This window comes from Aotus nancymaae, unplaced genomic scaffold (assembly GCF_030222135.1).
Source record: "Aotus nancymaae isolate 86718 unplaced genomic scaffold, 86718_ANA_hifiasm-v0.15.2.pri h1tg000030l, whole genome shotgun sequence".
NCBI lineage: Eukaryota > Metazoa > Chordata > Mammalia > Primates > Aotidae > Aotus > Aotus nancymaae.
The window spans coordinates 28,577,937-28,590,792 of record NW_026988443.1 but is presented as its reverse complement, the minus strand read 5'-3'; the positions used below and the strand labels follow the sequence as shown (position 1 = coordinate 28,590,792).

General features: G+C 52.6%; 1 protein-coding gene across 3 annotated transcripts in view; it reads right to left on the bottom strand.

The window, feature by feature from the left end:
* Nucleotides 1-8,908, bottom strand: part of ST3GAL2 (ST3 beta-galactoside alpha-2,3-sialyltransferase 2) — a 54,459-nt gene extending 45,551 nt beyond the window's left edge. The window contains exon 1 of one of the 3 annotated variants that reach the window (XM_064383291.1): nt 8,851-8,908. The gene's annotated coding sequence lies outside the window, so the exon portion shown is untranslated. The remainder of the gene's footprint in view (nt 1-8,850) is intronic. The other 2 variants (XM_064383295.1, XM_064383296.1) reach the window with 2 other exon arrangements.
* Between the last annotated feature and the right edge of the window lie 3,948 nt (nt 8,909-12,856).

The window sequence follows — 12,856 nt, the reverse complement described above, 5'->3', positions numbered from 1 at the left end:
TCCAAACAGGTTAGGAGAAAGTTTAAGCCAATTCCCACAGACATCTGGACCTCATGATGGACTCCTGGGCCCCCAGTACTACCTCCTTACTCAGGCTGTGGCGCACTTCTGTCAGTCATATTGACCAGATGGCTTGAGAGTGAATCCCTGAGCACAGTCACAGATGAGGTCTCCCAGACTTAGAGACGGAATGACTTGCCCTGTGTCACACAGCACCAAAACCCTGTGGGCAGCGAAGGCAGCAAGAATCCTATATGCATCCACCCAGACCAAGCCCTGGACTATGTGCCCCCTGAGAATAACAAGCTGCTTCCCCTTGAAGACAGACAAACAGGCCTGTCCTGAGGCTCCTGGGCCCTCGGCCAGCCCAGGCCTCCACCTGGGCCTCTGGACTGCCAACAGACAGCCAGCAAGCCTCACTCTGTCCACATAGCATGAGTGGCAGGGAGTGCCCAAGGACCCAGGTTGGGCAGAAACTGCTAGGACTGGCAGCATGGGTAGAAGATAACGCCCTCCAAAATACCTGAGCCACGTCTGAAGGGGCTGAGGAATGCAGACAGCTGGGTACTGCCACTTAAGATTAAAACTCACACTCATTCTAGAAGTCTGCCCAATGCGGCTTTAAGCAAAAGTAAATTGCTTTTCAGGCACTGAGAAAAATCCTTCATCCAACAGCGGCCACTGTGATCTTGGGCTGCACCTCCTTGATATAAACTATTGACCTGCTCCCCATGCCTCAGCCTCTTCCATCTAAGGAAGTGCCAGTGTTGGCCCCCTCAATGAGGGGAGCCTGAACAGGGTCCCCATTCCTCTCTTCACCATCTCCTCCAACCCATGAACCTGGGATCTCCTCTGGGTCATGGTGGATGCCCCAGGAACCAGCCAAATACCAAACAGGCCTAGATTCAGGGAAATACTAAACCTTTACTCTGGGACAGGAAGGAGCAGAGAGAGGGCCAGGCCCCAGAAATTCCCTTGTAGCCTGGCAACCCAAACCTGGGACTCACACTGCTCCCTAGGGCACCCAACAGAGATGGGAACAGAGGAGACAGGGGTTCTCTCCTCTCCCTTCCCTTTCCCACGCAGCCTCATTCCCTTAGGTTGCTGCCATCTTTTCTTGGGCAGCCTACAGATTCCACACAGGCTCACAAAAACTTTCACTTCCCTCTGAAACTCAGGTTCCAATTTGCTGCCTACATCAAATCGCTGGTACTTTGTGTTTAACTGAACTTGAGTAGGAACAAAGGTTGGGAAACCTGACTAATGGAGCACTGGAGATTCCACATTCTAAAATAATGTCCCTTGCAAACTCAAAGGAAGCCTGCAAAGAAGGCAGGAAGGAAGGAGTGTGGGGGAGGCAGCAGGGGGTGGAGCGGTGAGGGTGGCAGGGCAATCCCCTGACCCGGCCTCTTCTCACCCTCCCCTCTTCACCGTCAGCCCTAGTCCCTCTAAGTTCCCTTTAGCCACACAAATAAATAACTTGTTGATTTTTCCACACCAGAGTAGTTCCCTGTAGACCAATTAGCCATTAACGTTTGTTACCAGTTGTCTCCCTCCAAAAGCTGCTGGCCTGCTGAGGCTGGGGGGTTGCAGCCTGGCCACAGGGCTAGGACTGCTGAGTCAAGAGAGAAAAGGCAGAGCAGGTCCTTGGGTCATGCCTCAACACCTCAGGGTCCCCTCACCGCCCATGAGCCCTGTAATGCCACCTTCCAGGAGGAGGGGCCCCTTCGCCTGGGAGTTAATAGCATCTGAAGGAAGAAGCTGGGTTGTTTTCAACATCTGATACCAGAACTATGTGTGTTGTGTTAATTATCACCATCATGCAAATAAAATCTAGCCAGGTGGGAGGATCACTTGAAGCCAGGAATTCAAGACCAGCCTGGGAAACATGGCAAAACTCCCATCTCTGGCGGCACCTGTAATCCCAGCTACTCGGGAGGCTGAGGCAGGAGAATTGCTTGAACCCAGGAGACGGAGGTTGCAGTGAGCTGAGATGGCACCATCACTGCACTCCAGCCTGGGCGACGGAGAGAGATTTCGTCTCAAAAAAATACCAAAAAAACAAACAAACAGACAAACAAAAAACTCCCATCTCTAAAAAAAGAAAATAATTTAAAACTTAGCTGGGCACAAAATAGTGTATACCTGTAGCTGCAGCTGAGGTGGGAGGACCCTGAGCCCAGGAGTTCAAGGCTGCAGTGAGCTATGCTAGCACCACTGTATTACAGCCTGGGTGACAGACCAAAACCCCATTTAGCATCACTGGCAAAATAAAGAAAAATTACATTTTTTCTCTAGTTTCCCTTGTCCCTTGTTGTACACAGTAGCATCCACTGCATTAACAGATGGTAAAACAGCACATATATTTGAATTGAGGGAAAGTCCTCTTCACTCCAGGAAGATGACCTGCTCTGAGATTCTGCAGGGATAAGGCATCGTTCAGCATAGCTCCTTCTGCCTCCACGCAAGACAACTCTTGCATGAAGTTCCCTCCCTCCCACCCATTTCTGCAGCAGGAAACCACCAGTACTCAACTAGAAAGCTGGGAGTGCCCAAAACCCAGTCTGTGCCCTGGAGCCCTACAAGGTCTGCAACTGCAACATGAGCTTGACAGTATGTTGTAACTACAACAGTGAATTATAAACAGCAACAAGAAGTACTCTACGCCAGGCACGGTGGCTCACACCTGTAATCCTAGCACTTTGGGAGGCCAAGGCGGGTGGATCGCAAGTTCAGGAAATCGAGACCATCCTGGCCAACATGGTGAAACCCCGTCTCTACTAAAAATACAAAAATTAGCTGGCACGGTGGCACATGGCTGTAGTCCCAGCTACTCGGTAGGCGGAGGCAGAAGAACTGCTTGAACCCAGGAGGGGGTGGTTGCAGTGAGCTGAATCGCGCCACTGCACTCCAGCCTGCAGACAGAGAGAGACTCCATCTCAAAAAATAAATAAATAAATAAAGAGGCTGGGCAAGGTGGCTCATGCCTGTCATCCCAGCACTTTGGGAGGCTGAGGTGTGTGGATCATGAGGTCAGGAGTTAGAGAGCAGCCTGGCCAATATGGTGAAAGCCCGTCTCTAATAAAAATACAAAAAATTAGCTGGGCGTGGTGGTGTGCACCTGTAGTCCCAAGCTGCTTAAGAGGCTGAGGCAGGAGAAACGCTTGAACCTGAGAAGTAGAGTTTGCAGTGAGCCAAGATCATGTCACTGTACTCCAGCCTGGGTGACAGAGCGAGACTCCGTCTCAAAAAAAAAAAATTCTCTAAAATGGCTGGTTAGGGACAAGGCAGGGGTCCCTAACGAGGATGGCATAACTGGAGGAAACTGTTTTCCCCAGACAGCAAGCAAAGTTCAGACCCTCTCCTTGTGACATGTCACTTGGAGATGTCTACCCTAATAGCTGATGAGGATTTATCAGTAACAAGCATTCTGAGTAGAGAGGAAGGACAACTCTGTCTCAGAAAGCAGGGCCAGGCCCTTTAGTTGGTAAGGGCTCAGGTGTGAGGGAACATGGTGTGGGAGGGAAGCTGGGACATGGGAACTAGATGACAGAAGGGGAGGAGGGGAAGCCCATCCAGGACTGCCTGTGGAAACAGAAGGGATGCAAAAGCACCGAGCTGGCAAACAGCCCCAGCTGCATCCAGGATGTAGAGAACCTCTGGGGCTTGGTGCCTCCCCACCCAGGCTTGCTTCAGGGCGAGGCCCTCAACCTTAGGCAGCTCACCAGGATTCCAGGTGTACCATCAGCACGAGCACACAGCTCCTCCAAAGCAAGGGCACATCACCTTCTCCTGCACTCTTCCTCCTCCTGAGTGCCCCATTTCAATAAAGGAACCAACTCCTATCACCAGGCACTGAAACTCCAAGCACCTAGTTGTCTATGTCCTCCCTCTCTCCTCTCCCTGTCCCCTTATGACCCAGCCATACCCTGCTGCCAGTTAGCCCTCAGAAACTAGTCAGACTAAAGCCCCCTACTCCGCCACCTGTCAGTTCAAGTCGTCGTCCAACACCTGTCTGCGCTGATTTTTTGCAGTGTCATTTCCTCTCCTTCTGGAGATGCTTGCTTTTGGATGCAGTCTAGGGGTTGCAAGGGAACTGCCCAGCATGCCACCAGCCCTTCCCTGGCCAAGGAAGGGAACAAGGGAACAGGGCCCAGCCTGGGTCAACCAGACATTTCCTCCCTCAGATATGAATCCCAAGCAGTGATGACAAAATGACTCAGCACAGCTGGAGCAGATGCATCCTGTCAACAGCGGTGCCCTGAAGAGACTGCCTTTGGTCCTTGCTGCACCCACTCCAAGACCCTGGAGGGGACCTGGGTCCTGAGTCATGGCTCTGATTTTATAGTTCCCACAGCTTTCCGAGAATTGTTTTCCTGCCAAAGTCAGCCAATTGCTGCTTGCAACCAAATAGGATTCCTTATTACTTTCTGAATAAATCCCCTATGCTCTAGACAAAGGGACAACTCCCTAAGTGTGCCCTGTGACAGCCTTTCTTTGTACCTGTTGGCCTGCACATCCCTCCAGCCCAGAGGCACTGCTTGGAAACCTTCCGTTAGAGGCCCATCCCAAATGCCTTTTCTGAGCCCTCTACGGGGATGACTTCGACCTCCTTTTACTGGCCACACATCCGCTGTGGATACATTGGTAGACTTGTCTTATCCTCTCCCAGGGGACAGCAACTTGGACATTACTGTCTCCTCCACAACACTCAGCAGAGTTCTCGGCTCACAAAAACTCAGACTTGGCTGGGCCCAGTGGCTCACACCTATAATCCCAGCACTTTGGGAGGCCAGGCAGGTAGATCACAAGATCAAGACTGAGACCATCCTGGCCAACATGGTGAAACCCCATCTCTACTAAAAATACAAAAATTAGCAGTCATGGTGGTGCGCACCTGTTATCCCAGCTACTCGGGAGGCTGAGGCAGGAGAATTGCTTGAACCCAGGAGGCGGAGGTTGTGGTGAACTGAGATTGCGCCACGGCATTCCAGCCTGGGGACAGAGCGAGACTCTGTGTCAAAAAAAAAAAAAATAGCCCACAGACTTTTGGGGGCAGACAATCCCAAAGGACAATTAAGATTTGCTGAGCACGACAAGGAGCAGGAACTAAGAGCAAACAGTGTGCATCAGAAAGATGTGTTTCAATCCCAGATCTTCCTGCTATCTGTTTGGACAAGAGTCCTAAATTCTCTGTCTCAGTTATTCATCTACGAAGCAGCAGCACCACCACCAACCTGTGAGGATTCACTAACACCTGAGAGTACCTAGGATGGTGCCCAGCTTGCAGCAAGCCCTCAATGAACAGCAGCCATTATTCAAGATATTAGCAGCAGCTGGTTTAGCAGCCACTAAGCTGGTGTTAGAATCAGGAGTCCCAGGGTCACTGTGTGACCCACAGTTCCTCAGTAACCCTACCCGGGTCTGTATCTGCCTTATAAATGTTCCACTGACCTGTAAAACAACAGCTGGAAAATGCTTTGCAAAGCACAATGTAAGTGATGCCTCCTGCTTTTCTGAATTTCAAAGACTCCCAGGCATCCCGTCCAGTGCGCAGCCAAGGCAGGACTCCACTTGGCAGGCACCCCAACTCGCTTGGTTGGGGAAACAGGCACAGGGCAGATGAGGGCTGGGCTCAGCAATTTGCTTCACTATGGCCACACAGCCACCTTTTTCCAAAGCCATGGTTCCTAAATTTTCTGCTTGGTTGTGGAGCCTTCCTTCAAATAACCGTGGGGTAGTGTCCCCCCAATCATTGCCAACCCTGGGCAGCATCAGAATGAAAGAAAGACCAAACCAGTGCAGCTGCCAGAACAGCCTGGTAGGAAAGCAAGGTGGAAGAAGGTCTCTCTTAAGACTTTACATCTAGCTGGGCACGGTGGCTCACGCCTATAATCCCAGCACTTTGGGAGACCAAGGCGGGTGGAGCACCTGAGGTCAGCAGTTCAAGACAAGACCAGCCTGGCCAATATAACACACCTGCCTCTACTTAAAAAAAAAAAAAAAAAGACTTTACATCTTCCTGGATTAATCTCTCAAGCAACTGTGATGGCCCCAAACTAGTGGTTCTCAAAGTATTAGCCCCAGGGAGCTGGAGAGAGATGCAAATTATAGGCTCCACCCAGAGTAAACCAGAAGACTCTGGCATGGTGCCCAGCAATCTGTGCCTTAACCAGCTCTCCAGGAGACTCTGACTCTCAGTCAAGTGTGAAGGACCCTTCCCTAAACCTGTAACCATGAGACCGTCTGCCGTAACTCATTTACTGAACACCCACTATGTGACAAGGACCAAGCCAGGTGGTGGTATTTCAGAAAATGAGGACACATTTGAAAAACATCCACGGTCTAATAAGAGCCAAAATCAAGTACACAAATACCACCAAAATAATGCAGGAAGTGGTATAAAACAACGCAAAGGAATCCGTTTCCAACCCCTCTCCCCAGAACCTACCCCTCAGGTTTTCTCTTGCCATGAAGAGATGGAAAAGCCAAGCTGCCTAGCCTCCCAGAATCCCCAATCCTAGTACTGCAGATTCCTTAATCCCAGGTGCCCGCTCAAGAAGAGTGGTCCTAGGCTGGGCACGGTGGCTCATGCCTGTAATCCCAGTACTTTGGGAGGCTGAGGCGGGAGTATCACGAGGTCAAGAGATCGAGACCATCCTTGCCAATATGGTGAAACCCCATCTCTACTAAAAATACAAAAATTAGCTGGGCACGGTGGCGTGAGCCTTTATGTAGTCCCAGCTACTAGGGAGGCTGAGGCAGGAGAATTGTTTGAACCCAGGAGGCGGAGGTTGCAGTGAGCTGAGATCGTGCCACTGCACTCCAACCTGGCTCCTGGCGACAGAGCGAGACTCTGTCTCAAAAAAAAAAAAAGTGGTCCTTTTACCCTGAGACTTGGCTGGAGTAGAAATGTTCCCCGGAGGCCACAGCCAGTGGTTCTTAGAAGCTTGATTTTATCTGGGATTTACACTCCGAAAGTTCCCAGGAGCCGTCAGCATGCCACAGCACATCACAACAGTGCACTCCCAGGAAGGGTCACTCCCACAGGCCCCTGGCAAGCTTGCAAGCAAGTGTGCACAGGCAGACATAAACAGGCGCACAGACAGTTGGCCCCTGGCCTCCCTTCCTCCATTCTCAAGTTACAAGGTTAAAAGCATCCTATTCACAGCCAAGGGGGAGGGCTGGGAGGGGGTTGCTGAAGCAGTGAACCATCTGGTTCAGATCAAGATTGTTCCTTCAGGACCCCACAGAACTCCCGGAGCCTTCCATCCCTCCCTTCCTCCACCCATCCCACTGAGAAACTGGGGATTGGGGTTGAATGGATGACCACCCCCGACCACCACACACAAAAAATCTGAAGACAACAATACAAAAAACTGAATTATACAGGCAAGTCTGTGCCACCTCTCTGAGCCCTTAGCCCTCAGCCCTCGTTCCCTCTAAATCCTGAGCACCACGACTAAACTTGAGATCACCGCCCACAGACTCTGTGCCTTCCTCCAGATATCAGGGCAGCCAACAGGCATCCCTCCCTGAAAGGGCAACCCCTCCAAAGTTAGCAGCAGAAGCAAGATGATGCTTAGGGGTGTGGTCTCCCAGACTCCTCTTATGCCACCATCTCCCTAAAGGCCAGCGATACATTCCACCTCAGAGGGGCTTCAGAGCCCACCAGGCACGGTAAGAGGAATCTACCCCTCAGGTTGGCCTCTACCCCTCTTGGGTGGCCAACCAGCTTCCAGACATCCCAGACATCCGTCCCAAAGACAAGGCGGGAGTGTAAGTTACTGGCCAGAGGCTCGAGTGCCCTGTACTCCTGTCGGAGGCTTTGACTGAAAAGAGGCCGCAGGCCCCTGTCTGCCCCCAGCGCCTCTCTAGCCCATTTCCCCAACACCACCTTTGACTCAGTCCTCTGCTCCTTTAGGCAGCAGTTAAAGCAAGAGGCAAGATGGGAGACGAGAGATGGATGCAGTTGGCAAAAGAGAAATCAAAAGGCTAACTTGAGCAAGCAAGCAATGGGTGGTGACTCCTCCACAGGCAGAGAGGGCCAGCAGTGGGCTATGCAAAGGAGGGAAGGGCAACAGGAGTGGCAGGAAGCTAAGCGGAGACTAAAGTGAGCTCAGCCCAGAGCTGTGGCAGGGGGTGGAAGTTTGGTCCAGTCACAGGGGAATGGCTGGGGGGAAGAAATGACTTCCATTCCAAGGCAGAGAAGGAAGAGGAGAGAGGAGAGTTCTCTCCCTAAAGGCCACCCTGGTTCAGGCCAGCCTCCACGGGACTGGCGCATTGGCCAAGTTTCTGGCTTACGCCGTGCCTCCGTTTCCCCAAAGTAGGAAGGTCGAGCTATGAGAACTGGGCCTCGAGGGTGGCTAGGGAGGCAGTGCCTGGTAAGGGAAAGATCACAGGGGAGAGCGGAGAGAGGTGCTGATGGGGCAGAGAGGCTCTGGCCAAGAGAGGCCCAGGTGGAGCAGAAGCCGGCAACGCCAGGGGTTGGGGGTACGAACTAGGGAGTGGACTGGAAGTCGGGACCGGGGCACGGAGCTCCTCTGAGGGCTGGGGCTGGGGCCGGGGACTGGGGGCCGGGAGCTGCCGGCAAATGAGCGGAGCGGGAACTCCGGGAGGCTGGGAACCGCTGGACGTGCAGAGCAGAAGGCGGGGATCCGGATTGAGGCCAACGCGCGCGGACCCCCGCCCACGCGAGGGAGCCCGGTGCCCCTGTCCGGGGGAAGTTGCGGGGCGGGACCCGGCAGGTTTGGGCCGCTGGGCCGCGCCAGCTGCCCGCGCAAGGGAGATCTGGGCAGCCAGGGGCCCGGGACGCTCGGCATCCCGCCCGCCCTCATCCCGCCCGCGCACCTCAGTCAGCGCCCAGCGCCGCGCGGGCCATGCTCGCCGCTCCTGCCGCCGCCACCGCCCGCGCAGAAAGCCGTCGCAGCCGGCGTCCAGACCCGTTAGCTCGCGGCTCTCTTGTCCGCTGGCCGTGGGCTAGTCCCGCCCTTGCCCGACCCAGCCCTCCGGAGCGCCGCCGCCGCCACCACCGCCGCCTCAGCCCGGCCCCTCCCCCCACCCCTGCCCGGCTTGAAGGGAAGGGTGGGGGACAGGGGCGTCTGCCCCCACCCTATTCACATCCTCCCCGTCTCTCCCTCCCTCCGCCCCCCGCACGCGCGCGGGCATGCTGGAATATGAAGTCCAGCTGGCGCTGGGCCGCTGGGGTTGCCCCGCGTCCAGGACTACATCTCCCAGAAGATAGTGCGCGGACCCCAGGGATTGTGGGCTTTGTAGTTTCGTTAGGGCTCAAGGGGTCCGCCGCTCAGGAGGGGAGAGGAAGGGGGATGGGAAATTTTCATTCTTAGAAGGCAGGACTCCGGCGGCTGGAGCAGACCGCCCCGAACCGGGTCGGATACTTGGGTCCCCAGGGAGGTGCATACTAGCCCAGGACGCCTCTCAGATGCTGCTGTGGCCAGCTGCGGACAAGCCCGGCCGGAGGGCTCTGTTCCCACTCGCACTCTCGAAGAGCCGCGACCTGAGGCCAGCTTGGCTTCACGCCTGGTCTCTGCAAGCCGGAGCTGCGGTGCGGCCGCTGCGCCCTGGCCCTAAGGGAGAAAGACCCCATCAGCGGTGTGGGCGGGGGTTTGGCCTCGCTGGACTTCGTGTTTCCCACCTGGGAAAAGAGGAAAAGGGGGCAGAATGTCCGTGGGTTCCTCACCCACCGGGGCATCTCCCCATTACAGGCTCTCTCTTAGATGGCCGTAGCTTCCTACTGTTGAGGGTAAAGTGAATGCATTTTAAATATTTTCCATGTCTGTTCTTAGCTCATCCTTCCTGTAACTTCCGCACCTAGTTCAAAACCTTTGTGAAACTCCAGATAGACCGCAGTTTCACCCTCCAACAGACTGAAGTGAGGCTGAAGTGGTTCTGAATTTTTGGTGTGTATAGGATCCTCTTGGGGAAGTTGTTCAAATGCAGATTGCTGCCCCCTACCCTCAGCTTCTGGTTCTTTAGCTCTAGGGCAAGGCCCAGAATTGGCATTGCTACCCCGTTTCCAGGTGTTGCTCAGGCTGCCAGTTACTACTTTGATAGTCTGATAACCTCTGCTGTTGGTGTTTGCTGCTAGCACACTGGTATTCTCTTTCAAGGATGGCCCTCCTGTGGGATAATTAATAATGACCCCGAAGAGCCAAATTCGGAAAGGCAGGGTCCCAGTCCAGTCCAATCCAGTTTAACACAGGAATGCTCTTTGTTTTTGCTCAAGGTCTCACTGTCACCCAGCCTGGAGTGCAGAGAGGAGATCACAACTCACTGCAGCCTCGACCTCCCAGGCTCAATAGATCCTCCCACCTCAGCCTCCTGAGTAGCTGGAACTGACTACAGGCATGTGCCACCACACCTGGTTAATTTTTGTAATTTTTGTAGACATAGGGTTTATATGTTTGTTTGTTTGACACAGAATCTTGCTCTGTTCCCCAGGCTGGAGTGCTGTGACACAATCTCGGCTCACTGCAACCCCCACCTCCTAGGTTCAAGTATTCTCCTGCTTCAGCCTCCTGAGTAGCTGTAGTTACAGGCATGCAGCACCATGCCTGGCTAATTTTTGTATTTTTAGTAGAGATAGGGTTTCACCATGTTGGTCAGGCTGGTCTCTAACTCCTGACCTCATAATCCACCTGCCTAGGCCTCCCAAAGTGCCGGGATTACAGGCGTGAACCACCATGCTCTGCCAGAGATGGGGTTTTGCCATGTTGCCCAGGTTGGTCTCAAACTTCTGGGCTCAAGAGAACCACCTGCCTCAGCATCCCAAAGTGCTGGGATTACAGATGTGAGCCACCATGCTCTGCCAGGAATGCTGTCTTTAATAGTAATAAATAAATCGTGCACTCCCTCAAGAAAGATACCACTTGGGCCATCTGTCTTCAGGTGTTCCGGACCTTAGCCCTTGAAATTTCTCCTAAAGCTGGGTAGGTTTTTCTTGTGCAAGGTGGGCACCAGGGGCATGCCTGGTGCTACCTTCCATGCTATGGATACAAGCCAGGGTTTGTGATATCAAACCCTAGGACAAGGTCAGTTCACCTCTGGGTGGGCTGTGACCTAAGACAGGCTAGGGAAATGAGAGGTGGGGAGGTAGATTCCTGGCTTGTCAAGTACTGAGAAAGGTTCTCATTATTTTTGTTTGTTTTGAGATGGAATCTTGCTCCATCGCCCAGGCTGGAATGCAGTGGCACGATCTTGGCTCACTACAATCTCTGCCTCCCAGGTTAAAGTGATTCTTGTGCATCAACCTCCAGAGCAGCGAGAATTACAGGCATGTGTCACCACACCTGGCTAATTTTTGTATTTTTAATAGAGACAGCCTTTCACTATGTTGGCCAGGCTGGTCTGGAATTCCTGACCTCAAGTGATCTGCCCACCTCAGCCACCCAAAGTGCCAGCACCACACCCAGCCAAGAATGGTTCTCGTTCTGACCCAGGTGAGCCCTTCTTACTTACTCTCTATTATTCTGTTGTTCTTGCAGCTACAAACTGCTGAAAAGAAAGCTTATTAAGCACCACCCTCAAGCAGGAGGAACCCAGACACTTCCAGCTGTCAGCTGACCAAACTCCTTGACCAAACTCTAGATAGGCTCCCCTACGCCCTCTTATCAACTAGGCCTCAACCTTGGCTCATAACATATACAGACTCTTGGTCTGGGTGTGTTGGGTCACACCTGTAATCCCAGCACTTTGGGAGGCCAAGGTGGGTGGATCACTTGAGGTCAGGAGTTCAAGACCAGCCTGACCAACATGGTGAAACCCCATCTCTACTAGAAATAAAAAATTAGCTGGTTGTAGTGGCACGTGCCTATAGTCCCAGCTACTCAGGAGGCTGAGGCAGGAGAATTGCTTGAACCTGGGAGGCGGAGGTGGCAGTAAGCAGAGATGGTGCCATTGCACTCCAGCCTGGGCAACAGAGCAAGACTCAGTCTCAAAACAAAACAAAACAAAATGCCTGCCTCAGAAAGCCCACCACTGCCAAAAGAATTGACTGTTCCAGACAACAGCCAACCATAGGCTCTGACTATACTTTCTCATCAGGGCATTTACTAAAAAGGGCTCACAATTGTGAATTCCTTCTCTGATCCTTTGAGATGTGTAATTATGTTCTACAACTGAAAAGTGTCTTTCTCAAGGACCTGAAAGCCATTCCTTGAATGTCATCATCTTGAAGGATAAGGCCTCTGTCTCCCATTTTTTGTGAGAGGATAGAATCCTAACTTTAACAATTACCAGGTAGTGGACAGAGCTGTACACTGACCAATCCTTTGCAACTTTTCATGTCCCTGACTCTACTGAACCACTGCTTGCCACCTTCCCTACTCCTTCACCCACTTTAAAACACAGCTAGACCAGGCATAGCGGCTCACACTTGTAATCCCGACACTTTGGGAGGCCAAGGGGGTCGGATCACTTGAGGCTAGGAGTTCTGACAGCAGCCTGGCCTACATAGTGAAACCTCTCTCTACTAAAAATATAAAAATTCAAGACACAGACAGGATTGACAGATTGATAGCTCTTTCTTGATTCCGTGGGTGGTGGTGCATGGCCGTTCTTAGTTGGTGGAGCGATTTGTCTGGTTAATTCTGATAATGAACCAGACTCTGGCATGCTAACTAGTTACGTGACCCCCAAACCCAAAAGAGAGCCCGCATAGCCAAGTCAATTCTAAGCAAAAAGAATAAAGCTGGAGGCATCACACTACTGGACTTCAAACTATACTACAAGGGTACAGTAATCAAAACAGCATGGTACTGGTACCAAAACAGAGATATAGACCAATGGAACAGAACAGAGGCCTCGGAGGCAACACCACACATCTACAACCATCTGA